At 62.2% G+C, this 27095-nt stretch overlaps 1 protein-coding gene across 16 annotated transcripts in view; it reads right to left on the bottom strand.

Annotated features, from left to right (window-relative positions):
- Positions 1–24708, bottom strand: part of NCOR2 (nuclear receptor corepressor 2) — a 160410-nt gene extending 135702 nt beyond the window's left edge. For 15 of the 16 annotated variants that reach the window (XM_037051893.1, XM_037051895.1, XM_037051885.1 and 12 more), the window contains exons 1-2: positions 24407–24708; positions 6003–6048 (exon numbers count right to left, since the gene is read on the bottom strand). The gene's annotated coding sequence lies outside the window, so the exon portion shown is untranslated. The remainder of the gene's footprint in view (positions 1–6002; positions 6049–24406) is intronic. The other variant, XM_037051887.1, reaches the window with a different exon arrangement.
- Between the last annotated feature and the right edge of the window lie 2387 nt (positions 24709–27095).

Here is a 27095-nt window from a genome sequence, read left to right as displayed (position 1 = left end):
ATGGCCTGCCCCACCCTGGGTGGCACTTGTTGAACTGACACTCTCTCTCGGGACACTGAACTTCTCAAAGGCGCGGGTGACGTCCAGCTTTTCCATCTGGCTGAGGGCCTGGGGTTCACATGGGCAGCACGTGAGAGCAACACCAACCCCAACCACCTTCGTCCTTCCTGTCCCCCAAATCAGGTGGGTAAAGCTGGCCTCTTCTCCCCGCCCCTGCACCCCCCCCCTCCCCGGACAGACAGCCAGGCTCGCCAGTCAGGCTAGCTGAGGTCACCATCACAGCCAGGGTCCACGCACAGCCAGCCTGTGGCTCCCACGGCCCGTCCACTTCTTAGACGGCAGAGGCAGCCCCCGCCCACCCCCCAACACGCACACACACTGGGGGCCTGGAGGGGCCGGCACTCCCCGAGCCCGGTGCGGAGGGCTGGTTCGAATGCCAGCTCCACCACCATGGGCTGTGCCCACACCCACCGCCCAAGCCTCAGTTTCCTTGCTAGAAAATGGGTCTAATGACCCCGCCCAGCCACAGAAGGAGAAAGGAGAGACCTGGAAGAAAGCTACTCTCAGTCCCGCACGTGGGCGTGCTCTGTGACTGATTACAGGGAGCAGGAGTGTCCGTTCGGGTCCGCAGCAACCGCGGATGGGCCAGGCTTTGAGCCTCTGCCCCACGTCAGCCCGTCCTCCCGGCGCATCAAGAAACGCGCAGAGCCTTGTCCCAGCACCAGCCCAGAGGCGGGTCAACAGGCTCAGCAGTGACTGGGTAGGGAGGCAGGAGAAAGGGCAGGGCACGGCCTCAGGGGCAGACCGCCTGAAACAAAGTCCCCCACCGGCCAACCCGTGTGACCTCAGGCAGGTCACTGCACTTCCCTGCCCCCACAATGTCCTACAGAATGGAGATAATAATGATCCCTCCTTCACAAGGGATTCTGGGAGATTGAGTAAATTATAACACGTAAAGGGAAGGACAATCACTGTTATGAGCTGTTGTTATTACCACCAGCACTGGCAACCGTTTCAAGCCTCAGGTAGGTTTAAAACCTCGACTGCAGGGTCCAAGATAAGGCCCCTAGACCCCGGGGGCTCGCTGGGCGGCCCCCGACAGGTAGCACCTTGCTCTGCCCTGCGGCTGGGGGCAGGGGTCACTACCAGATGGAAAGAGCCAATTCTCAGGCCGGCATCCATCCATCCATAATTATGAGTTTGATGTAATTAGGCACCCCACTAACTTCATTACTTATTTATTTACAGGATTGCTTATTTAATTTGCGGGCCTCCTTCCCTGAGAAGTCATCTTAGCTAACACTCCTCGGGCCAGGGAAGGGGAGGAGGCTTCTGTCCCCACCCCTGTTCCTGGGCTTCCTCCCATCACACTCGGGCCTCGCCCCAAAACAGCTCCCCGGAAGGACTTTGCCTGGGACGGCAGGATGGTGCAAGACCTGACAAGCACCCAGCAGCGTCTGACCCAGAAGTGGACCCTCCTTCACACCCTCTGCTCTCCCGCAGAGGAGACCTGGCGTGGCCCTCTGGACCGGCACACACGTCACAGCGACAACGGACCAGCACTTTGCGGCCTGGAGGAGGACAAGGAGCACTCAGACCTTGCACAAGGGCTTTAGGTAAGAAGCGTGACCTGCCAGAGCCTCGGTTACGTCATGTGTAAAGGGGAGTGTTACCCCCAACTGCTGCTACCCAGGGCCGCTCAGGGCCCTCGGCCCATGAGATACGGCAAGAAAAATCAATGAGAGGCACGAAGACCTTCTAGTTCCATTCGTCAGAGCTAAAAACCGGAAACAGCCGAAAGGGCCATCCACGCACGCACGGAGGGACCACCTGTGATACATTTACGCCGTGGAACGTTACACAGAAATAAAAAAATAATAAGCTACCGGTGCATGAAACAACAGAAGTGGTGGATCTCAAAAACATGCAGAGAGAAAGAAGCCCGACACACACAAAAAGTCCACCCCTGAGTGCACTTCATAATTCTATTACAGAAATCTAGATGGTTCTATGACGGGACTGTGGGCACTTCTGGTGGGGGGAGGGGAGTTTCTTGGGGACGATGGACGCACTCTACGGTGACTGTGGCCGTTACCGTTGGTCAAAGCTCAGGGGTGAGTCCGTTTGAGTCTTTTTTTAAAAGAGTGTTTATTTATTTTTAGAGAGAGGGGAAGAGGGGAGAAAGAGAGGGAGAGAAACATCAGTGTGTGGTTGCCTCTCACATGCCCCCCGCCACTGGGGACCTGGCCCGCAACCCAGGCACGTGCCCTGACTGGGAGTCGAACCCGCAACCCTTTGGTTCACAGGCCGGCACTCAAGCCACTGAGCCACGGCTCGTGGGTGAGGCTTATTACAGGTTAATCACATCCCCGTAAGGGCATGCAGGTATAGAGGAACACCACTGACCCAACCAGGGCCCAGGGACTGGTTCCCCACGCCCAGGCCAGGTCTGCGGGGCTGTCCCTGGCCTGGCCCTCGAGTTCCCCAAGCCCCTGCTTTACCAGTGTTAGGTCAGGAAGGTCAGGGCTTGCCTCTCTGCCCGTCAAGGTCCCCATGCACAAAGGCAGGGCTATAAATAGCCCGCTCCTCGGAGCCTGGCTGTGATGTGAAGTGAGCTGAGGGGACGGCAGCGGCTGCAGGCTCCGGCATACAGCAGGGGCCTCATTATTGCTGCCGCAAGAGCATGGCCAGGCAAGCGCCAGGCCTAGATGGAGAGGACTGGCCAGGGTTCTTGTCCTCCCAACACACCCAAGCCCCCCGGGGTGTCACTGCCCCCACACCCCAGGCTCCAGCATGTCACGACCACACAATAAGGTGGGCACGCTGGGGGGAGGGGTTTGTCCCAAGGGTGGCACGGTGCGCCCTGGTAGGTCACCGGGCCTGAGGAGAGGACATCCTGGGAACTGGGGCAGGACGAGGGTCACCCCAGAGCCCACCCACTTATAAGAGACAAATAATAATCAGAGGAAGGCAGGGCGTGTCTGCCTGGCGGAGGGCAGGCCCCTCGCCCTGTGACGGATGGTGTGGACAGGCTGCGCGGGGGAGCCGCGCCAGGGGGCGGGGATGTCCCCCGGGCCTGGTTAGCGCACCCGCCGCGGGCAGACGCGCTCAACTGTCAGCCTTGTCCTCCCAGCCTGCCGGCCACCACGCCACAGGGGCACCAGTAATTGCTGTCATTTGAGGGTGGCCTGTGGGGAGAGGGAGGGGGTTGTGGGAAGGAGGGAGGAGGGGAGGGGAGGGGAGGAGGGAAGAGGGAGCAGTGGGGGAGGGGAGGGCAGGCTGCCTGGAGCTGAGCCTCCTGAGCTGGAAGGAAAGAGACCCCCGTGGGCTCTCCTCCTCCGCCGCCCCACGGGGGACCAGGGCCCCATCCAACCGGGGGCCCGCTGCCCAGGGGACAAACAGCCCACAGGCGTGTGACCCCCCACATACACACCTGTCTGCCTGGTCCTGGCCTTCCCACCCTCTCGGGGTGCCCAGAGAGCCGGGCCCCCACCCCCATCCAACCCCACACCCTCAGCAGCAGGACTGCACTGCTCCCCGCCCGGGACCAACGTCCACTCCTGGCTTCAGGGGGACCCACATGCCACGTCTTGTAGGAACCACGCCCACGCACGGGGTCCCTTCCACTGCAGCTGCCCAGGGTGCAACTCTCCTCTGCCATGCGCCCACCTGGGGACCTCCTGTGCCCCCCAGGCGTCATCTGTGCAGCGGGGACTACAGCAGGACCCCCTCGAGGGGCGGCTCTGAGGACCCGAGGACGTGGTTCCCCACAGCACTGAGAAGGGCTCGGAGCCCGGTGAGCAGCCGCTGGCCCCCGTCACCCCGGTCCTGTCCCCTTGACCCTGCCTTCGTGCCCCGGCCTCCAGGCCTCCCCAGGTGACAAGGGCTCAGAAGGATCACTTCGAGCGGCCTGCCCAGAGCTGGAGAGCAGGGGTCAGCGTCCCTCCCCGCGGGCCCTCCCCGGGCCGCCCCCTCCCCCTCCGCCCTCAGAGGTGATGGATCGCCCCGGAGGAGGAGGCTAAGCACTGAGAGACAAACAGCCCTTTTATCGTCCTCGGGTGGGCACTGGCGTGACAGGCAGATAACTCAGCCCTGGAGGAAGGCTCCCCATTAGGCCTGCGGATGGACGGAGGGCAGAGCAGGGGTCGGGGGGCAGGCCCCCTGCCTCCCAACTTCAAAGGTACCAAGCACACCAGGGCTCCACCTGACACAGACCACCTGGAGGGACCCCCTACTCCGTGTTGCCCCGGGCCCCCCCTCCCTGAAAGCCACCACAGGGGCCACGCCCAGCTCAGGAAGCAGGAGCCTCCAAGGATGTCCTTCCCTGATGCTGGCCCCACCGGGGCCCTAAAGGTTCAGGGACACCGGGGAGAGGCCTACCCTCCACCTGAATCCTGCCCACTCCTACAGAGGGACCGGCCCGTTCCCACAGCCCCGGGCCTTCCCACGGGCTGTCCCTTGTCTGAGACACCCCCGCACAGGCCTGCACACCCCTGTCCTTCCCTCCTGCAGGTATCTGCTCAAATGCCACCTAGCCACAGAAGCCCACCCTGACCACCCCCACTCGACGCTGCAGCTCCCAGCCCACCCACGCTCCCCAAGGCCCCTCTGCTGGCCCCTCACCCCAGAACTTCCCATCTACCCAGCGAGGATAGGGGTTTGTCCGTCTTATTCACAGCACTCAGAACAGGGCCTGGCATACAGTAGGTGCTTTAGAAATCATCGTGCCATGAATGAATGTTTCGGGAAAGGACTGAAATCTGACAGCAGCCCGTCCTGAGCCAGACCGTGCCAAGTGCCCACTGTGTGCCCAGTGAAGGGGCTCATTTGACAGATGAGGAAACCGAGGCACGGCAGTGTCTCAGCTCCCAGGGGTTTGCACCCAAGTCTGTGGGAAGCCTGCCTGCAGCAGAACCTCCCCAGAAACCCAGGACACCCAGTGCAGGGGTGGGTGTCAGGAACCAGGACCAAAACTCGTCCCCACGTGCCCTCCGCGCTGCGGTTCCAAGTGGGACTGGCAGCCGGAGACCCGCACTCAGCAGCCGGCTGGGGCGCACCGGGCGGCTCCCAGTTAAACCAGGACAGAATAAAAGACACCGCATGCTGGCGGGCCAGTGGCTGGATCCCCACCTCCCGAAAGCCTTCGCCCAACTGCTGAGTCACACCCGACCGCTGCCCCTCTCCCTGACGCCCCCAACCCTGGCTGTGACCCAGGTTCCTGAAACGGCCCCAGGGTTACAGTCCCAGCCACTTCCTTCCAGTTGAGAGACGGGACAGGTGACGCACCCGTGTCTCGGTGTCACCATTCGTAAAGCGAGGATAGCGGCCTGCTTGACGGGGTGACACATGACAAGCACTCACTCTGACTTGCTGAGCACCCACGGGGCCAGGCGCTGCTCGAGGCAGCCCTTTGAAAGTGCGCCGTCGTCCCCCTCATTCACAGACGGGGACGTGGAGGCGCACAGAGACAGAGTGACTTGCTGTGGGACCCTGTGTGAAGGTGGCAGTGCCAGGCCCGGACCCCAGGCTGCCTCCTCTCTTGCCGGAGACAGTGACCGTGACCATGAGGTGGGTCTGCCCCAGCGCTTCCTGCAACACCAGCCACCCGGAGGTGAAGGCCATTCCGCAGGCCCGGCCCCCCCAAGTCTGCAGCCCACCCTCAGAGCACAGAGCCCCCAGGAGGGAGGACACCCACATGCCCCGCCTACACCGCCAGGGACCACCCCACTTTCTCGTGGGCCTCCTCTGAAAATCACTGCCCTTAGCCAGGAAACACCCTCTCCCCCGGGGGCACCACAAGCTCCTCCTGCCGTTTCCACCCTGGGCAACTCCAGGTGCCAGACTCCGCCCCGCACGGTCACCCAGAGCCCCTGCCAGCGTCCCCCACCATACCCACCAGGTGGAACCTGGCTCTCCAGCTGCTCCCGTCCCCACCCATGAGGAGGCCCCAGCCCCTCAAACCTGCCAGAGACGGCGAGGCGCGGGGACAGACCTGAACCTACCAGAGACGGCCACCAGCAACGATGTGTCCTCCAAGACTCCAGGGGCCTGCAGGGAAAATGGGGGGGTCTTGTGAGTAAAGATTGCATCCTCCACACTGGGGCTTCGACAGGACTGCCTCGCCGTGGGGGCGGACACGGGAGGCCCGCAGGCCGGGCATACGGTGTCCACCAGGCGGAGCGCCTCTCCCAGAAGACCAGAGAGGCAGGCACTGCCCAGTCATCGGCGGGCTCCGAGAATCGGCGTCATGCCCCTGACCCAGAGCTGGGTGTCCAAGCCAGACCGAGGGGCCACAAAGGTGGCCCTCACATGGGTCAGGCCAGCAAGGGGCGTGGGCCCATGGCACAGTGTCCCCATGAAACCCCTGGTTAACTCCCCAGAGCACGCCATGAACAAGCAAGGCACTGGCCCCCGTGAAAGGGCAGACCCGCTACTCCCATTCAAGCGCCTCTGGGTCTCCGTTCAAAGTCAGAACCAGCACGATGATACCTGTGTCCAGAATGCCAAGTCCAGATGCCCACAGTGAGAAAAAACCAGCCAGCCGATACAAAGACGGGGGGGCCCTGGCCGGGCAGCCCAGCGCATTGTTGCGTCAGCCCACACACCCAAATGCTGCAGGCTGGATCCCAGTCGGGGGCAGCGGACTTGATCCCTGGTCAGGGCGTGGACCAGGCAACTCACCAGTGCTTCTCTCTCTCTCTCCCCACCACACCCTGCCCGTCTCTAAAATCAATAAAAACATACCTTCCCGCGAGGATTAAATAAAAAGAAGGAAAATGGGGGGAAGCCTCTGTAACACTCCGCCGAAGCAGCCACACAGACGGACACCGAGCACGGGAGAAGGTGCTCGGCACCACAGATCAGCAGGGAAGTGCGGACCGAAGCCCGGAGCAAGCCGCGCACACCACTCGGGCGTGGCGCTGAAAGAGGAGACAGACAGGACGAAGGGTCGGCGAGAACACGGGCCCATCGAGGGCCGAGGGCCCAGCGAGAGGGGTGCAGAGCGGGGAGACCAACTTTGGGAAGCAGGCTGGCAGTCTCTTATTGTGTTAAAGCCCCGTTGGGTGACTGCGTGCCCCAGCAAGCCCACTCCTGGGTGGGTGTCCACCGGGAGAGCGGAAGCCCGTGTCCACACACAGACGCGCACGTGAGTGAGTGTTCGTGACAGCCCTCCTCACCATCACAATGAGCCTGGGGACAATCCGACTCTCTATCAGCAGTTGAGGGACAGACGGTGGCCCTGCCACCCTGCGGACACTGCACAGTGACAGGAACTAACTGCAGTGACTCCCGGCCACATGGAGTAAGGCCAGACTCGGGCCAGGCGCACAAGCCAGGCTTCCGGCGCCCCACATCGGAGCGTCACTTATGTGATTCTGGGGAAGGCCAATCCCCGCGTTCACCTGCGCGGGGGTCTGCAGAGGTGACTCCCACAAAGGTTAGGACACCAACCACGTCTGGGGAGAAGACGGCAGGCAGCCAACAGTGTCCCCTTAGAAATTATTCATTCATCTGTGCCCGTGCGTTTCTGCCTTCTGTGTTGTGTTAGTGTCTGCACCAACAACAAGATCAAATCCAGTGCAGTGGGCAGAAAACTGGACACATTCCCAGCACCTGGCCACAGTCCCAGCTCTTCCACAGACCAGACGGTGGTCGTGACCTTGGGCAAGCCCCCAGGTCTCTCCAAGCTCCGTCTTCCCACCGGGAAAATGGGCCTGCGCCCCTGGGCGGTCTCCAAGGCCTGCTCCTTCCAACACCACTCGGCCTGGAGGGGATTTCCTGAGGCCCTACCTTTCTACCCAAACCCTCCGTGGGGTCAGAGCAGGTCAAGTTCTACAAAACCACAGGGGCCCAGGGCACAATGACTGCCAGTTCGAAGAAAGGGAAGTGACACCCACGTGAGCGTCCACGTGGCTGCCACGGCCGGCGGCGGGGGGGGGGGGGTTAAACCACGCCAGGCCAAAAGGAGCAAGCCGCGGGGCGTGCTCTGCAAAGCCCTCAGCAGGACGCCGGGCCCCAGAAGATCCGGGCACTGGCCTCCAAGGGGAGTCCTCGCTTCTGGAAGCGACAACAGGTTGGATTGGTTTGGGGACTTCAGGCACTGGGGGGGGGGGGCCTGACACCATCCCTTTAGCCATCTGACACATCTTTTAACCCCAGGGAACAGGGGACACTCCGAGTCCCTGGAGCCAGGTGCCACCCACCCCGGTCACTGTGGCAGAGAGCAGCCCACACAGCCGGGTGGGAGGGAGGCGGGCTTCCATTTAAAAGCCATCAGGATATGTTGTCACTCTCCTTCCCCAGTGACAGCAGAGGCGTGCCCAGCCCCCCGCGAGCTCCCCTTGAAGCTGCCAGGGCAGTAATCATGGGGTTCACCGAGGTCTGACCCCCGCCAGCCGCAGGGTGGCGTGGGTGGGACTGAGCTGATGGGGCCGGTGCAGGGGGCTCTGGCCCCAAGAGAGGGCCAGCCTGTGCGATGGTGAGGCACACTGTCGGGGGGGGCTGAGGAGCACCCCCAGCCCCAAGTCCATCCGTCCAGGCTCCCAGACACGTGTGCCCGGATACCTGCCCTCTTAACAAGAACAGCCCCCCTCACGCACAGCCCCAGCCGGACCCCAGGCCATCCCGAGCTCCCGCACAGTGGGCACTGTCCTGACCCAACCCTGGGTCAGACGAGGAAGTAGAGCCCGCCCACAATCGCACAGCCAGCAAGGCATGGGGGCAGAGCCCAGGCATCCGTCTGCCCTCTGCAACCCCATCATCCTCCACGCCCCATTCCCAGCTGGCCCCGAACACGCTTCTCAGAAATGGCCCCCACACATCCCTCTCCTCGCTGCGGGGTGTGGGCGCAGGACGGTCTGCAGAGACGTTGGCCGCCAGGAGCAATTAGACGCCAGGAAGGAGCTAGGATATCGACCGCTTCTGGAGGCTGGGGGGGGGGGGGGTGGGCACCGGGCGCCAGGCCAGGCACAGGCTAGGCAGGAGGGCCGGGGGAGGGCTTCGCCCCCAGGCCTGCACAGGCGGCAGAGCTGAGAAGCCATCTGTCCGTCCACCTGTCTGTCCGCCACTGGAACGGTATAGTCCACCGGGACCTGGCACTCCCTCCTGAGGGGGTTCACTGTGCCGGGCACAATGCTAAGCCCCTTCTCGCTTATTAAGGGATCTAATTCTCACGCCCGCCCGAGGTGCCAGTCGCTCTGATTGCCCCCCACGCCAGTTTTGCAGACGGGCGCAGCAAGGCAGCAGAGCTCGCCCGGGTTCCCACAGCTGAAATGTGCACCCAGACACCCGCGGTCACCCCACGTCACCTGTGCCGGACACCCTGCCCTGAAGCCCCCGCGGGATTGGTGCACAGGGGACGGGTGGGGTGGAAACTCCCAAGAACCTCTGGGTGCCCCTCCGTGGCCCCAACTGCAGGCTCCTTGTAAAGATAATTCAGGTTCCATACATAGGGGCACAAGGCTAGCACCCCGAAGCATTAGTTGCTGGGCTCCCCAGGGACAGGCCGCCTGGCACCAGGTGCTGAGGTAACAGACCCTCCCCGCCCAGGCGCAGGGTCTGAGCCCCCAGTGGCTGCAGGGCGGGCTGGGCGCCGCCTAGGAGAGCAAGGGCGCCGCGGAGCCATCGACCGCCAGGAGCAATTAATTGCCCAGGTCAACAGATAGTGAAAGAGATTTGTCACGAGGGCCCAGGGGACAGCCCAGGGAGTCTGGCAACCCAGGTGGGGGGCGGCTCCTGCTGAGTTGGTCCTGAGACAGAGTAGGACCCTCCACGCCCCTCCAGCACCCACCTCCCCCTGGGCCCCCACGAGCTCCCACTCACAGCCTCCAAACTCTGCGGAACACCCCCATCCAGAAACCCAGCTCCAACCCAGCGCAGGACCTTCACCAGAGGGACGTGCCCACCCTGCAGCCGGCGTCCACTGCACAGATCCCGCCAGAGACTTGGCTCTGACCCTGGCTGCACCGTGTCTCCCTCCAGGGTGGCTGACGCTGGGCCAGCTAGGGCTCACATCCCAGCTTTGCCACGTTGCAAAGTCGCCTGAGGAAATCACCTTGCTTCTCTGGGCCTCAGTTTCCTCATCTGTAAAACAGGGGGTGGTGCCCAGGGCTACTCCATGTGAAATACACAGCAGAGGCTGAGCTCGAACTCGCCACAGGGGTTCGGCATAGCTACCCTGGTGCGGGGGTCAGTCAGCAACCCCAGCACCTAGGACTCAAGGCCCCGTGCCAGGCTAGGGCAAGACCACACAGAGCCCAGGCCCTGTCCCAGTCTCTGCAGTAGAACCCCAAGGGAGACTCAGGCGTGGGTGGCCACCATGCAGACCCAGGCTTGGTGGCCAGTGGCCACGAGGACACACACAGCCCGCCACCCAGACCCTCCAAGGAGAGGGAGAGAACTCCTTCTGAGCCTCACCTCTCTTCCAGCCCCTGGTGCCTGCACCCAAATCCCCCCGCCAACGTCCTGGACACACGCAGCCCCTCACTCCCACTGTGTGATGTGAGAGAATCCCTCCCTCACTGCCCCCTCCCCCCACCGTGCAGATGGGAAACCGAGGCCCAGGGCAGCTGGGGCAGGGCAGCCCCCAAGTGGCTCTCTGATGCCCCACAGGAACAAGAGCTCGGCTCAGCAGGTGCACAGAAGGCCAGGTCACCGAGGCCATGGACAGCACTGAGTCACAGTGAGGAACTCTCCGGAAACTGAAAGCAGCCCCAGAGGACTCGCACTACCACCGGAGTGAATGGTGCTGATTCACAGTCAGCCGCAAGCCCGGGCCGTGCTGGCAAGTTCCTACTTCTGTGCTCAGGGTGGGGGTGGGGGTGGGGGACGAGGGGCACAGAACAGCCACTAGGTCTGGGGTCCGGGAATTAGCCGGAGCCTCTGCAGAGTCCAGTCTCGCCTGCCCTCTGGAGCAACACCCTCCGGTTGGTTGCTTGTGGCTGGAGGGTGGGCAGCAGGAGAGCCTCACCCCCCACACCCTGGGGGACAGGCACCCATCAGCCTTGCCCCTCCCCCGCCTGGGCTCGGCCCACAGGGAGGGAGGCCCTGGAGGTCAGCTGGTCTCAGACCTGAGACCTGAGACCTGGGTCTGCGGCTTTCTGGCTGGGCTTTCTAGCTGTGTGACCCCGGCGCGTTGCTGAGCGTCTCTGAGCCAGTCCCTCCCCACGAGATGGCGACCCGGTCTCCCAGGCTGAGGTGGAGACGCAGGGAGGACGCGCGCGCGCACACACTGCACGCCCGGCAACCAGTGAGGGCTCCGCGATCACCCGCCTTTTTCAGGCACCACATTGCTCTTTTATGAAGGTGACAGTCACGTAACGAAAAATTAACCAAAGCGAACAAGTCGGTGGCACATAGCACATTTACGAGGCTGTGCAACCCCCACGCCTATCTCCTTCCAAAGCATCTTCATCTCCCCAGAAGAGCAGGCCCCGCCCAGCCCCGCCCAGCCCCGCCCAGCTCCCCGGCCCCGCCCCCCGAGCCCCCGGGGACCGCTTTCCATCTCCCCGCCTTTGCCTGGAACGGAACCATACACTGTGTGACCTTTCGTGTCTGGCTTCTCTCACTCCGCACGCATCAACCTCATTTCCTTTCCATGGCTGCACGGTATTCTGCTGTGTGGATAGACCAATTATAGATCTTTTTAAATAAGAAAAATGTGTTATGAATAATATAGAAATGGAACATGATAACGTAATATGGTATAATACACACAGACTGGAAGTAGTAAAAAATGGCTACATCCTAAAATAAATAACCATCCTGACTGCAATGGGTAGGACCCGGCCAGTGGGACGCTCCAACGTGAGGCCTCCCCTTGCCCCAGCCCTGCTGTGCTGTGTGACCCTGGGCCAGCTCCTTGCCCTCTCTGGGCCTCAGCCTGCCCACAGGTAAACAAGGGCAGTGATGAGGACCCTCTCAGGGGGTCTTCCTGCCTGGACAACTGTGACTCTCAAGAGCCTCCAAGTGTCCCTGGGCCCTAAGGAAGAGGGGCTATGGCAGCTAGGGGGGACAGTGACAGCAAGGACACGCATCGCCGTCTGGCGTGTCTGGACACCGTGGCATGCCCTGCCTGCTCCTGCCCGGGCCACACACCCCAGGCTGAGCTCCGGAGGCACCCAAGGAGCCACCTGGAGCAGCGCCCCCAGGGAGGGACACTACAAAATACCCGGGGACAGCCCAGCCCGGCTGACCCCATCCCCACCCTGGGCCCTAAGGGCCTCTTGGTGGGCAGGAAACGGCAGCCACCACAGCAGTCCTGGGCAGGGGGTGGCACTGGGCTGACCTGCTCTTTCTCCTCCAGGTCACACCAGGCCCCTCTCTCCACCGAGGGACCCATTCGTCCATGACACAAACTGACGTGGCCCCTCCTCTGTCCCGTCAGTCCCAGGCTCCGGGGCCTGGCAGAAAAGCCCTCTGCTTCCTGGGACCAGGCCTGACGTGGGAAGACCAGCAGTATACCTAAAGGGACGAGGCATCCAGGAAATGTCCTTCCTGCATCATCAGCTACAGACAGGCAGGGGGCTGCCCGACTCCTGCCTGCCCCAGGGAGGCCACCGCGCCGGTCTGCAGGGAACAGCATTCCAGGTGGGGAACAGAGTGCCAAGGCCCAGGGGTGGAAGGTGTGTGGCTGCAGCAGGCACCAGGGGCAGCCCCGCACAGCTTGGGGCCTCCGGGTTTATCCTCACAGGAGAAGGGGTAGATGGGGCCCAGAAGCTCCTTCTGAGGGGGCCCCTTGGACCACAATGGGCAAAAGCCAAGAGTGGATCTGGGGGCCCAGAAGGAGGCTGCTGCAGATGTCCAAGCCAGAGAGCTGGGAAGGGTGGGACCATCCCTCACAGTGCCTGGTACCATTACGGTCAACAGAGAGGGTCTCGCTGCAGTGCCCCCCACCCCCAGCACATACTATTGTTGTTCGTTATTATCACTGCAGGGGGGGTGGTTGTTAAGGCACCGGGGTCTCCACAGCCGTGTCCCCGCCCCATCGTGCAAGGACAGTCACACGCCACCAAGGTCACTCTCCCTATACAACTTTCAAACGACCTGGCTGTTTAAAAAAAAAACCACCAGAAGCAGCCCAAACACCGGCTCTTTTTACCGCCACTTTCACACGTCTCCAGCCCGAAGCCTGCAGCTCTCCCGGCTCTCGAGGCGGCACTTGCTCACACTGCGTGGGAGCCGGCCGGCCCTGCCTCCTCTCACTTCCCTTTACGCCGCGGCGGGGGCATCACACTGATTTCTGCTGTTGCCACTTCCGTGCAAAGGCGGGCCGCGTTAAGGAGGAATTTCAGGGCCCAGAAGCAGAGGGGATTTTTCGAGTGTGAGTATGTAAATATTGTCAGGCTCGCCGGAGGCTGTGTGGCACCGGGCGCGAGAGCCGGCCTCTCTGAGCCTGGGCTGGCCAGGAACTTGGAGAGCTTGCCGGCTCCCGAGATTGAGAAGATCTGGTGAATGAGGGCCGACGGTGCCGGCCGCTGTCCAATGTGCAGGAACAGCGCACGGCCCTCCATCCTCCGTCCCCGGTCCCCTGCCACCCCCGCCACCGCAGAATAAGGGGCTGGAGGCCGGAGGCAAGTGGGCAAAAGCCCCTAGCTGGGCAGGGGTGGAGGATAAAAGCCCCACACTTTCTGCCCAGGCCAGGTGGCTTGCTGCCTGCCAGGCTTTCATCTCCAGGAGATAAGCTGCCTGCTCAAGTTCACGTTCAGGATCAAATGAACCCACTTAATCGCCTTAGGGATCTTCACTGAGCTGGCTCCTCGGGGGACCGGAGGAGGAGGGCAGGGGCTCCGAGGCCCCACCAGCCGGCACGGCCAGGCACAGAGAAGGTGCTGTGAGGGCATCCCACCCACACCCCCCGGGGCACCACCCGTCCACCCCAGTCACCCCAAGGGCAAATCCCTGCACGCCGGCCTCCGGAGTCAACGCACGAGTCATCTCACTGTCACAAAGCACCTACTGTGCACTGCAGGCCTGAGGCAAAGGGACTCAGTCAATCCCCCCAGCAACCCACAAGGTCAGCACTACCACAAACTCCTTTCCCGATGGGGAAACTGAGGCCAGGGAGGGAAACAGTCAGCCCAAGGTGACGGACCCCTCCCGGGCTCACCTGCAGCCCTCATTCCATTTCACAGAAGGGGAGGCGGAGGCAGGTACGTGCCTTAAGTCGCCACCATCTCCCCACATGGCTGGGGAAGCAGGAGCACATGCCTGCCTCATTCTGGGCTGTGCCAAGCAGCTCCCGGCACACAGTAGGTCCTTAACGAGAGCATCTGAGTGAAAGAAATCTACACACTCAGCAGGAACTCCAAAGAAAATGCCTTCATGGGCCTCGCCACCCTGCAGACAGTCCACTCCGAGACTCCTTCACGTACCACAAAGGTCCCGGGGGTGAGGGGGACTGTCCCCCTCAGGGAACAAGGTCTGGAGTCACCTCTGGTCATCACCATGCAGGAAGAGGGGGGACCACTGGCACAGAGCCCAGGTATGCTGCGCAAATCTCACAATGCCTGGACAGCCTCCAAACAGAATTACCCGGCCCAGACATTGGGGGCACCTGGCTGAGAGCCCTACACAGTGCGTTCACTCAGCCACCAGTGGAGCACCTACTGTGTGCAGGGCTGCCAGGAGACCAGGGCCCAGGGATCCCTGCCACACAGCTACTGCAGGGCACAGGCAGGACTCGAACCCGGGTTCCACGACCCAAAACCACACTGCAGGCCCACCCCATTCCTCTTCCCCCTACCAAGGAGCAGGGGCTGTGGACCCTGTACCCTTCACCGCCCCCACATCACGGCTGTCCTTCCCATCAAAACCCACATGGTGCTGAGATGCAACCGGTCTCTCTGGCAGTGGGATCACAGTCCTGTTTTCTGTACGTATAAGCTTTTTGTTTTCTAATCTTCCAATTTACAGAGAAAACGTCGGTAGTGCTTCTAAAAACCAAAAAAGCCTTTCCCGCAAGGCAGGGGTCAAACCGCAGGCCCCACCCACAGGCTCCGCCCGGGAAGAGCTCACACCACCCCCTGCCCCCAGAGGGTCCAGCTCAGCCCTGGCTGCATCCGGAGGAGCCCCCGGGAATACCCGCTGAGGAAAGGACAGCCCCTGAGCACCCAGAGGGCCACCCCCAGGGAGTACCCGGATCCCGAGACTCGTCTGCTGCAGCATAACACTATCGATACAGAAGTCACGCTCTGCCAATGACACCTCACTGCACCAACGCACGACAAACATTTCAGAAATAACTCTCTCGGCACCGCCCTACCTTGCACAGCCCCTTCGGATCCTCGAGATCCCACTTTACATACTAGGGAAACTGAGGTACAGCGGGGCAGGGTCACGTGGCCGATGACTCAGACTTGGCACTGTCGGGGGGGCGGGGCCTGCTGCGGGGACAGAGCTGTCAGAATCTCCGGCTCGTAACCACCAAGTCCGCTCTCTTGTCTGTCTGAGCGTGGGGAGGAAATTACTAGGTTGAGTCCTATAAAATCTGTCGATGTGCGACCACTTCTGACCTACAAAGCTGGCAGACGCAGGCACGCACCCTGACCGGGGAGCCGCGCGGGGGAAGACAGCCCCGCAGGGCTCTCCAGCCGCTGGGGAGGTGGGTGTCTCCCGGGGGGCCATGGACGCCTGGGGGTGGGGCATGAAAACCTGGCTGAGAGGACCGCACGTGCAGCAGAGAAGTCGCCACCTCTGGGGAGGGGACCCGGGCAGGTTGAAAGCCACCTGCAGGTCTTTTCTGAATAAAAGCCAGCCGCCCGGACCGAGGCCGCCAGGTGCGTGCCGGCCTCTCTCCGCTCCCGGCCCCCAGGCCCCAGGAGCTGCTCCGGGAGCCTGGGGTGCCTGGGGCCTTGTCTTCTGGGGGCGGGGAAGGTCCCCTCACCAAAAGATCAAGTTTCACTTAAGGCAAGCTTCGGGTTTCTGGACACAGGCCCAGAGGCCTTCAGGCCTCAGCCTGGGCCATTTTCTCCCTCCCGTCAAGGAGGCTGGGGAGGAAGCCCCATCTGCTCAGAGGGTCTGGAACACAGGCCCCGTGGGAGCAGGGCCATGGCAAAAGACCCAGGAGCATCATCCCTGGCTCCTCACAGCAGGGGGCTGGGAGGGGACAGGCAGGGGACACCTTTTTTCCTGGCCATTCTTTGGGGGCAGGCACCCATGTTGGATTTGAAGGAATTAAGAAAGCAGGGCCAATGAACCCCAACATCCCTACCTCACACCACCCTCTCGCCTCCCAGGGGGCCTCTCTCTGCTTCCGGATGTCCCCCTTGCATTTTCTCTTTCCTCTGGCACAGCCGTATACAACTTACAGGTCCCTCTCTGCACTGTGGCTCCCTCGCCCCAGGTCAAGGCCAAGGCCATGGGGCAGCGGGGCCCCTCCACGTCACTCTCCCACCCCCACCGCTGGAGTGAGTCTGTCCCTTGGAAGGAGTGGCTGAGGTGGGGGGGGGGCAGGTGAGAAGGAGAGACGGAGGACACAGGGCCCCCTGGCACCCTCCCCCTGCTCTACCTGCTCATCGGAGGGGTCATCCATACGTAATTCCCACCAGAACCCCCAACCCCGCAGACCCTGAAGGGGTCCCTGGCTCCAGCTGGGCTCCTCCACGCCCGCCCCACGTCCCCAGCTCCACCGCTGGCCTGCAGCCTGGCAGAGACGCCCAGCAGAGACTGGGGCAGCACATCCCCAGCGGCCCCCCCCTCGGCCCAGCAGGCTCGCCTCGTTAGCCTAACGAGCAGGCCACAGTGCCAGGCGGTTGCCATGGCCACAGAGACACCACGCAGCCCCAGGGCAGTGCTCCCAGAGGGTTTGTGGCAGGCCTGGAGTCCAGAATGAGGACAAGTGGGGACCAGCAGGGGCCTCCAAGGCACCCCCTCCCCACGGGCACCTTCGGGCCTGGCCTCCAGGACTTCCAACTGACAGCGTCCCCCAGAGAGACCCTCGCCACAGAAAACTCGGCTCCCCGCCCCCTCCCCCTCCCCCTCCAGACCTGCCAGTCCAGAAGTCCCACATTGTGACTGCGGGGCAGCTGGCCAAGGGGAGGTCAGAGGTCGGCCAGGGCCTGGCAGACAGACCCCCGAGGTGGTGAGAACAGTCTGGACTTCGTGCGGGAAGTGGTGGGAAGCCCTGCAGGGCCCGGAGTGAGGTCAGGGCACGCAGCGCTGTGGCACAGCCGCAGGGAGGGACAGGCTCTGGAACACCAGGGAGCGGGCCACAGCCAAGAGGAAGGGACACCACCCCCTTCTGTGGCCAGGAGGGCAGTCTGCTGTGAGGGGACAGGCCCGCTGTGAGGCCCCTGGGAGGCATCCCTGAGCGAGGAGGACGCAGGAGGCTGCTGGGTCCACCTGCCTGGCCCGGAGGCAGTTTCATGGGTCAGTGAGCCATGGACAGGGGTCAGGACACACCTGACTCCGGCCTCGAATGCTGCCTCAGCTCCACTCTACTATGAGGCCACATAGTTCATCAGCCCATTTCACTGCTGGGCAAACCAAGGAGCTTGGCACAGAGGCCCCAGAACTTATCCCAGGATGCACCGCCCAGCCTGCTAGAAACTGGCTAGTCCCTAAGCCCTAAACCACCAACAAAGGTCACCAGAAACCAACCAAGCCCAGCACGCAGTAGGTGGGGCCCAAGAGAGACAGACCACCCCACGAGCCTCCAAACCTCCCAAGCCTTCCAGCCCACAGCCCCCCCTCACACATCAGGCTGACAGCTGCCCCAGAGTCCTTCCCAGCCAGCAGGGGAAGGCAGAGTCCGAAAGCATCAGCAAGGTGTCCCTGTGGACACCCCTGCAGGCCACCATGACATCCAGGGTCCCTGAGCCTCAATCCCCAGGTGTGGAGCAGACAGCTTGACACTGCACCCCAGCGGGCACATCACCTGCCCCACACCAGGGCCTCCCCTCAGGCCAAGTGGCCCTCAAGAGACACAGGCCTCACACAGGGACATCTTCCACTGTCCACGTCACTCACTGTCCCGCCCCCAAGTCTGACAGGCATCCAGAGACCCCAGTTCTCGCCCAGGGGCTGACCTGAGTGAAGACACTCCAAGGTGCCAGCCCTTGGTTTCCTCCTGGGATCTTCTGTCAGGAGGAACAGCCTGGAAACACCTCGCACAGTGTTTTCTTGACTCTACGGCGGGCCACCCCTCAAAACTCTCGGGAAGGCAAACTACACGATAAAATCGTAGCCCAAGGGCAGAGCAAAGGGAAAACTCAGGGGCAAACTAACCTGAAATTAGGACTCATCACATAAAACCAAAACACAAACCAAACCACACTGCTCATTTGGCTCTGAGCTTCCTGCTGGCCAAAGCACAGAGGGAAAGTAGATGGGTTATGAGCAACTCGGAGAAAACTGTGAAGACCACAGAGCGTGGTACAGAAGCTGCGTGGGACCCTGTCCAGGGGGGATGATCGCCTCGGGCACCACTCTCGGCCAAAAATCCCGCCAGAAGTCAGCCCTCCCGCACGCTGCCTCGCCCGCCCCCTTCCGCCCTGCCTCCCACAGCAGCTTGGTGTGACCCTCAAATGGACGACCCTCTCTGGGCCCACGCTGAAAACCCCGGAGGACTAGGCTGAATCACGGAATGCGACACGGCCCTAAACAAGAAAGACCCCTGCCATCTGCGGCAGCGTGGATGGACCTAGAGGGCATTGTCCTGAGTGAAATAAGCCAGACAGAGAAGGACAAACACCCTGGGACTTCACTTTTATGGGCAATCTGAAGAACAAACTGAATGAACACACAAAACAGAAACGGACTCAGACACAGAGAGGGAGCTGGTGGATGCCAGATGGTAGGGGCGCTGCGGGCGTTGGAAGAGGGGCAGGGAGCTGGAAGCACAGATTGGCACCCCCAAACAGTCACAGGCGTGGAACATCCAGCCCAGGGAGACCGGCCAGCATCAGCGTGGTGACCGAACACAGGGCCGACGGGTCCTGGAAATCCCAAGGGGGAGCTCGGTGTGAAGTCCATGACCCGCTGGGCCGTACACCCCAAACCAACACAAACGGTATCGAGCATCCCACTGCAGCTGAAAAGTAAAATAAAAGAAAATGGGGCCACTGCCTGTCCGGGCTGGGCAAGTGGTTTCCGTCGAGGGCCAGAGACTCAGTCTGGTAGACATGTGGGTCCGACCTCTGACCTCCGGCCTCCGACCTCGGCCGCACTCCCCGCCACAGACAGCACAGGGCTGAGCCGCACCCCAACGGGTCTTCCTTCACAGGCACTGAGATGTGAATTTCACATGTCACCAAAGGGTCGTCCTCGTTTCATTTTTTTCAGCCATGAAGAGATGTAAAATCCGTCCTGAGTTCACACGCAGTGTAAAAACAGGAAGGGGGCTGGACCAGGTCCCCAGGCTGCGGCTGGCTGGTCAGAACGCACTCCAAGACGGGTCAGGACTCAGGGGAGGGGACGCTCCCACGTCCATCTGAGGTGGGCACACGGCCAGATGTCCCGGAGGAGAACTCCTGGTGCGCGCCCGCTCAGGGGACGGAAACTGGGAGGCTGGGACCGGGAACGTGCCCTTCGATACCTTGGCCTGTTTCGTTTCATTTTTGAACAAACTCGGGCATTTTCTTTCATGAAAGTAAGTTTTGATGAAGCCCGAAGCACGTGGCCAAGTCTCGACGCATCGCGTTTTGGTTTTTCAATTCCGAAATGACAAACAGAAAGCAACGTTATCCCGAGAAGTTCACATAGACATTCTCTCCACGGACAGACGAATTCACAGCAGAAAAAACCACAGGGCACAACAGCAGTCTTGGAGGGCAGGCCTTGCCGACACCTCTGCCGGAGCCAAACGCACGGGACTGAGAGGCAACCGTCCCTTACCAAGGGGTCCCTGGCCCCAGGGGTCAGAGGCGTCCACCCTGCACACTCCTGGGCTGGCCTCCTGAACTCAAGACAGCCAGCGAAGGAAGTGGGGACACAGAGCACAGCCCTCCGGTCTCAGGGATAGGGACCTGCAGAGCCAGGAGGAAGAGATGCTCAACCAGCAGCCAAACATGTCGTGTGACCCCCCAGTCATCAGAGAAGGCCCATCACGGAAGCTGCAATAGTGGCCCATCACGGTGGCCACTAGTCACCTGGGGCTATTCAAATGTGCTAAACTGAAGTCAAACACAACCCCGCTCCTGGGACACCTTCGCCTCCCCTCAAGAGCTCGAAGCCACATGTAGCTGTGGCCACGGAGTTGGGCGGGGCAGACCCAGATGCCCCCCCCCCACCCCGAGAAACACCCACTGGACGGAACTGTCCAGCAGGCTGGCGGGGCAGGGGGGGAGACAGCGTGGAGGGGCCTGGGCCAGCTCTGGGGACAGCATCGGACACCAAGAGCCAGGCCCTGCCCCCACACACGGAGCCTCATTCCGCCGTCCAGCCCTGGGCTGTCTGATTAGGCAGCGATCAGCCACAGCCACATGTGTCCATTCAAATTCAAGTTCATTAAAATGAAATAAAATTACCAGCTCCGTCGCACTAGCCCCATTTCAGGTGCTCAGCAGCCACCTGCGCCTAAGGGCTCCCTCCCAGTGGGGACAGAGCAGACCCAGGGAGGCGGACTGCATGGAGCTGCCCGGGGCTAGCCTCGGAGGTGGGCATTATTCCCTCCCCTCCAACTTAAGAATCAGGAGACCGAGGCCAGAAGGTCAGAAGGTTCCTGACTGACAGAAGCAGGATTTGATCCCAAGTCTAACTTCCAAGGAGCCCTTTCTAGGACCACCCCTGGCCAGGTGAAGCACTGGGCCCCCCCTCAGGAGGCCCCTCTGTCTGCCCACCGGCCTGGCCTGCCCCACCCTGCAGACCGCGGCAGGCAGGCCCACCTGCAGGTGCCCCTCCGGTGCAGGTCTGCGCAGCCACCGCGCTAAATAATTCAAAGCCGTGTTTTCACTTCCAGATAAACACAGCCGTCGCCAAGAGGAATGCCAAATTTGCATGAATGTTTAAGATAAAATGAGACTTCAAAGAAATGCCAAGCCTGCGGTTGGCGCTGGTCCTCTCCCCAAATCCTGGCAAGCAGGAAGAGGGGCAGAGGGGGATGGAGGCAGGGGGCATGGGGGAGGGGGAGAGGCTGGACAGGGTCTCGGTCTGCTGCCCACCCTGGGGCAGGGCAGAGACCTTTAGGTGCTCAAATAAGACACACAACTTCTCCACCTTGGGGCAGGTCTGCAGTGCACTCCTGCTGCGCCAACATGACCTTGAATGACCCCAGGTGCCACCGCACACCCAGACCGTGCGACCTCGGGCAAGTCACCAAAGTCGCCTCTCTACGCCTCCATTTCACCATCCGTAAAATGGGACAGTAATGGCCCTGACCTCACAGGCTGGTGAGGGAGAGCAACCGAGCAGAGACCCTGGCACACAGAAAGTGCTTGGTATGTGTTGGCTGTTACTGTCACTGCATTACATATGTGTGGGTGCATGCATGCTCATATGTACATATGTACACACACACATGTGGGATGTGTCACACAGACAACATTTTCCAGGCCCCAGACTAAAGGTCACGTGACAGGCCACAAAGCCCGCATGCCCCACAGCTAGCACGCTCAAAGGATGCCAGCGGCCTTTCCCAAGCATCGCTTCCCTGGGGAACCCTCCAGACCCACCCACGGGGCGAGACGAGGCCCTTTCAGACACCCCCCTACCTGGTCCACCCTCCCCTGTAAGAGGCCCCCCTTTTCGGAAGCCCAGTCTCCGGGGTGTCACCTGCAGAGGCTGCTGCTGGCTGAGAGATGGTGACACACACACCCCCGTGCACAGGCCCTCACCCCTGTCGGCGGCAGCGTGGCCTGTGGGGACTGTCAGATCGGAGAGCTGTCGGAAGGGGGGGGCCGCAGCTCCCTGCTTCTGGCACAGTTAGGTGTAAGGAAGAACAACCCTCCCCCACCCCCACCCCCGCAAAAAAATCTGAGCGATCCACTAACTTCTCCACCCACAGGCCTCAGGTGGGGGTGGGAAAGGAGAAGAAGGTACACCCGCATCTCAAGTCAGGGGGAGACAGGCTGGCAGCCCCGACATGCCGCCTGAATGGCGAGACACTGGGGGCTGGGGCTCCAGGGACCGCTTTCCCACGAGCCAGCCGGCCAGCCAGACAGCCCGCGGGTACGTGCCAGCGGCCATTCCCCAGCCCCGTGCCCGGAGAACAATCAAGCCCTCCCCAGCTCAGGGCTTTAGCGGAGCTGAATGTGTGTTTGTAGAGCTCAGAAATCTTTAGGAGGTGGTACGAGTATTATTAATTGGGGGAAAAGAGCAGATCATGCCAAATAAATCTTTCCCACGTAGCCAAGCCCGGGCCGAGGGAGGGAGGGGGTGTGCGCAGCCCCACGAGGGGTCTCCATCCCTCACCAGGGCCTGACAGCCACATTACCATCTACATGGATTCATCAATAGTATTGATCCAGAGCAAGCGTAAATAGCTCAGTGGGAAGAGGCCAGGGCCGGCCGGCTGCCTCCCGCCCCCACGTCTGGGCGCCGCAGACTCCCCAGGCACCTGGCAGTGCCGGCGGTAAATTTCCAGGCAGGGACAAGGCAGCAGGCGTGGAGAAGCCAGACAGCGCCCAGGATGACCCCTGCAGCCCCGCCACCGGCTCACCGGGCACTGCCGGCTCCAGGCACAGCGGGCTCCAGGGCCCCTCCTCCGTGCTTGTCCAACGGACAGAGGGCACCACCGCCCCTCTCCATTCTCAAGGGTAACAACCAAGGGGAGGGCAAGAGGGCCCCCTCCCCTTACCAAGTCCTGCACCCCCCAGGCGCAGCCTCACAGGACTTCCTGACCCTTGGATTAAAGGCCAGTTTTCAGAACGACCACACTACTGACCACAGTGGCCAGGGTAGCACCTATACGCAGACCTGCCAAGGATTATTACCCTCAGTTCTCTCACAGCAACCCTGTGAGCTCGGTGTTACTATTATCACCCCACTTTGCAGATGAGCAACCTGAGGCACGGAGAGGTTAGGTCGTTTGTCCAGGGCCACACAGCCAGGAAAGCGGCCGAAGTAAAATGATTCAAACCCGGGGACTTGAGCTGCAGAGCTGGCTATGAATGTTGGCTACCCCAATTCACGGCGGCTCCTTTCTCCCACTGCCCTCCCCCCACCCTCAAACAAACAAACAAAAGGCCACCCACAACGATGTTCAGGACCTTGGGACCCCCTACACCCTCCCTCTGGGCCCAAAGAACCCCTTAGACCAAAGCAGCCTGAGACCCAGATCTAGCTCGAAAAGGGCAAAGTCAAGGCCACGGATAACACAGTCCATCCAGCCCACAGGGATCTTCTCTTCCCCTCTCCCTGCCTCCCTCACACATCCTTCCTCCAAATCTGCAACAGAAAAAAAAAATAATAATCATAATAAAACCAGTTCTCACCAACAGGGGGAGGGGGAGGAAGGGAGGAGGCTGAACCGATAGAAAAGATCCGCCTCCGCTGCACGCGACAGGCGGCGACAGGCGACGAGAGGACACTCGCTTCCCCAAAAAACAAACCTACAATGTAAAGATAATGCGGGCGCCCCACGCTAACTGGGCCGGAGCGACGGCGCTCAGCGGCACGGGGTGTCTTTCCCGCCCGCCCGCTCGCTCCCTCCCTTCTAGCTTTTTCCTGCGAGCGCCTGGGATGGGGATGGCGCGCCCCACGGGGCCCCCTACTTCCCGTATGTCTCTGGGGAGAGTCCCCCACCAATGTGGACCCACCGGGTCCGGCCCAAGCGGGACCAGCTCTGAAATTCAACTTCCCAAACTAGTGGCATCCCAAGTATCTGCACAGCCTAGGGGAGGGACCAGGAGGCGGCCCAATAGGGCGTCACCAGCCGCGGGAGGCAGGCCCAGACACCAGGAACACCGGCAGCGGGGGAGGGGGGAACAACAGGCGCCTCTCCCCGGGGTACCCCCGCCCAGCGCCCTCAGGTCCCCTGCCTGGGAGCGCCCGAGGCCAGGGGCACCCCTCAGCTGGCAAGAACCCTCATGCGCCCTTTCACCACAGCCAGGCCGGGGAGCCGGGTGTGCCATCTCCAGGGGCTCCCCAAACCCGCGCTGCACGCTGAAAAATAAGGCGCAGTGTCACCCCCAAACTCTGGTGCTGCTACGGGAGGAGGCAGGCGCATGGCGGCCATGCCCCACAAGGTGGGGGCTGATCTCCGCATTTCCAGGACGCCCCCGCGCCCCCCCATCCCCTAAGGCCGAGGAGCTGGAGTTCCCCTAAGTTCCCCGGAGCCCCCACGCACGCGGGTTGCAGTGTCGATGGGGCGCCCTGCTCCCCAGCAGGCCAGCCCCCGAGAGCGCCAACTCGCGAGTGCAGGGGCCCCGCCAACTCCGCCGCGTGCGCCGCCCGCTCTTCCCCCGATCCCCCGGAAGCGCACCCCGCGCCTCCACCGGGCCCTCCACGGGGACCCCCGACCCCAACTCACCTCGCGGAGGTGGCAGTGGCTGCGCCCAGAGTCGGGACGCGCTCAGGTCGCCCAGGCGCTCAGGCAAGTGGCGGTGCGAATACGGCTTGGGGCGCGCAGTAGGCCGTACCTCCAGCCGGGGCGCGATCCTCCTGCCGCTGCCTCTTAGGGCGCCAGCGCGGGGTCCCCGGCCCGCAACTTGGAGCGCATGGCGGGGCGCAGGGCGCTGGCCCACGGCTAGGGCGGGGCGCGGGCGGACGCGGGGCTGCTGTGCGGCCCGGCCTGCCCGCGGCTCCGCTCCCCGGCGGCGGCGGCGGCGGCGGCGGCGGTGGCTGCGGCGGCGGTGGCAGCGGCGGGAGGGGGAGGAGGGGGCGGGGCGGGAGTCCGGGAGGCGGTGGCTCGGCCTCCTCGCTCCCGGCTCCCCGCCCGCACCGACGCACACAGCCCGTCCCCCCTCAGGCTCCTTAAAGGGCCCGCGTCTCCTCCTCCGGTCCTGCGCGCACTCAGGCTCGCGCGCGCCCACACGTTGCCACACACACATATAGATACTTGGGAGCGAGGCAGAGTTTCTTTTTAAGCCTCTCCCCGAAGGAAGAAGGAGGGGAAACACCTCCATCCTGTTCCCAGTTCTCCGGCGGGCCGCACACCGTCTTCATCCTCCCCAGACCCTGATACTTCACTGGGATCGCCTTTCAGCCATTAAATTATAACTCAGGAGTGGCCAGGGGGTGGGGAGGAGACGCACGGGGAGGGCCACACACGGGACCTTTGAGGGACACACACAGCTGCGCAGGGACGCTCGCGATGGAGCTGCCTCCCTCAGGAGCTCTAGCACACAGTAGGATGCGAGACTCGCTCCCAGGGGTATGCACACTGAGCCTCAGCAAACAGAAGATGAAGTTCAAGTGGACGCGAGGAAACACAGCTCCCACGCGGGGAGAGCGCGGCCTGGGACCCACAGATAAACGCTGGGACGCGCACGCGAGCTCACACACCTGCAGGCCCACACACTCCAGTGTCCGTTTCATGAGGGCCGGGATTTCTGACCATTTGTTCACTGCTCTTACACAGTGGGGACTGGGAATGTGTCGCGAGTGAACGGCCATTTGGGGACACAGTGCACAGACTCGATGCTGCGAGGCTGTGGTCGGACACCCTTGGACGCACGCGCCCAGACGGCGCAGCACGCAGGCTCCCGGACTAGCACACGTGCGGGCCTCGCCGCGCACTCGCAGGCAGGAGCCCCACCGGCCGCCCAGACAACTGCGTGTCCTCATTTGCCCCCGCCTGCCCCCTCCCAGGGGCCCTCCCAAACCGGGGGAGATCTTTTCAAACAGCAGAGGGCACTGGGAGCGCCAGGCCTGCAGCCTCCCTCCTCCTTTCCGCCTGCCCCTAAGAGGTTGGAGAGTTTAAATTTTTTTTTTTCAGTTCAACTTTCCTTTTTTGGAGCGACGTCTCAGCAGATTCAGTTCTGCCATCTGCCAACATCTGAGAACCCCCGGAGGGAACGGGGAATGGATGCGGTGGAGGCAGCTACGCAGTTTCCAGGGGCTCCAGGGACTGGGGCCTCACTCCCTCCCCTACCAGCACGCTGCAGGGGCCTGCTTCCCTTGTAGCAATTTGCCCCTCTTTACCCCCTCTGGCTGCTGGTGTTCTTTGGGGGCTGACAAAATCTGGGAAAAGGGAAGTGTATATGGAGTGCCCCGGAGTAGTGTGCCGTTTGGAACAGGGGTGGGTCACAGGGCAATGTCCCCACCCTCCCAGTCTGTCCCCATCAGCTGCCAAGCAGACTGTGGGAATCCACAAGCAAAAAGCCAGACCTGCAGATGGCTCAGGGAGGGAGGGAGGGGGCGGGTGGGGGCCAGGGAGGGCGGGAAGAGGGGAGCCCTCTGCAGCAGGCAGCCTCCTCACCACCACCACCACCCCCCCCCACCTTGGACTGTCACCTGAGAGCTGGCCTGGGATTTGCATCTCAACGAAATTCAGCTTCTGCATTGGAGGGATGTCTTCAGGGACTCCTCCTCCCACCCAGAGCCCCGCAACCCAGGTCACTCTGGGGCGTTAGCCCAGTCTTCTGGGCTTAGGAGAAGGTCAGGAAGGCTGGGTGTGGGTCAGAGATTTATAACGTCCCAGGGATTGCCTCTGGACTGGCCAAATGGAAACACCGAGGCCAGGAATGGGGGGGAGGCATTTTTCCGAAGAGGACTTGCCCTTTTTCTCTCCCACTCCTGTCTCTCCAGTTATTAACCTTGCCCTCGGGGGCTGCGGGGCACAATGCCAGGATGTGCTCTCAGGAGCCCCCCAAGTCCTCCCGACACTCTCCGATGTGGAGGCGTGTGGGTGGAAGGGTAGGGGCCTTGGGATTGACACCACATTCCAGATGGGGAAACGGAGGCCCCGGGGTGATTAAGAACCTAAATCACTGGACTCCCTCTGCTAGTGATTCCGCATGGGTACTCCAAAGGGTTGAGCTGGGAGGGGTCTCAGCGGAGCTCTTGCCCACGCAGCACCCACAGACTGGCACTCCACACCCCGGTTGCCACTCCCTGCACCAATTGCTCCTGGGCTCTGAGAGGCAGCCCCAGTCATGGGGACGGTGGCTTTGAAAAGCTGGCAAGGAAGGCCCTGCCCCGAACAGGCTCTCTGGAGGCCCCTGACTCCTAAGAGCTCCACAAATATCTCATCAAGTCTTTTACAGGTGAGGGGACTG

Source organism: Sturnira hondurensis, unplaced genomic scaffold, assembly GCF_014824575.4.
Source record: "Sturnira hondurensis isolate 20B ecotype Veracruz unplaced genomic scaffold, ASM1482457v3 Scaffold0007406, whole genome shotgun sequence".
In the NCBI taxonomy this organism is placed as follows: domain Eukaryota; kingdom Metazoa; phylum Chordata; class Mammalia; order Chiroptera; family Phyllostomidae; genus Sturnira; species Sturnira hondurensis.
The sequence above is the reverse complement of the archived record's forward strand: the minus strand, read 5'-3'. Positions and strand labels throughout refer to the sequence as shown.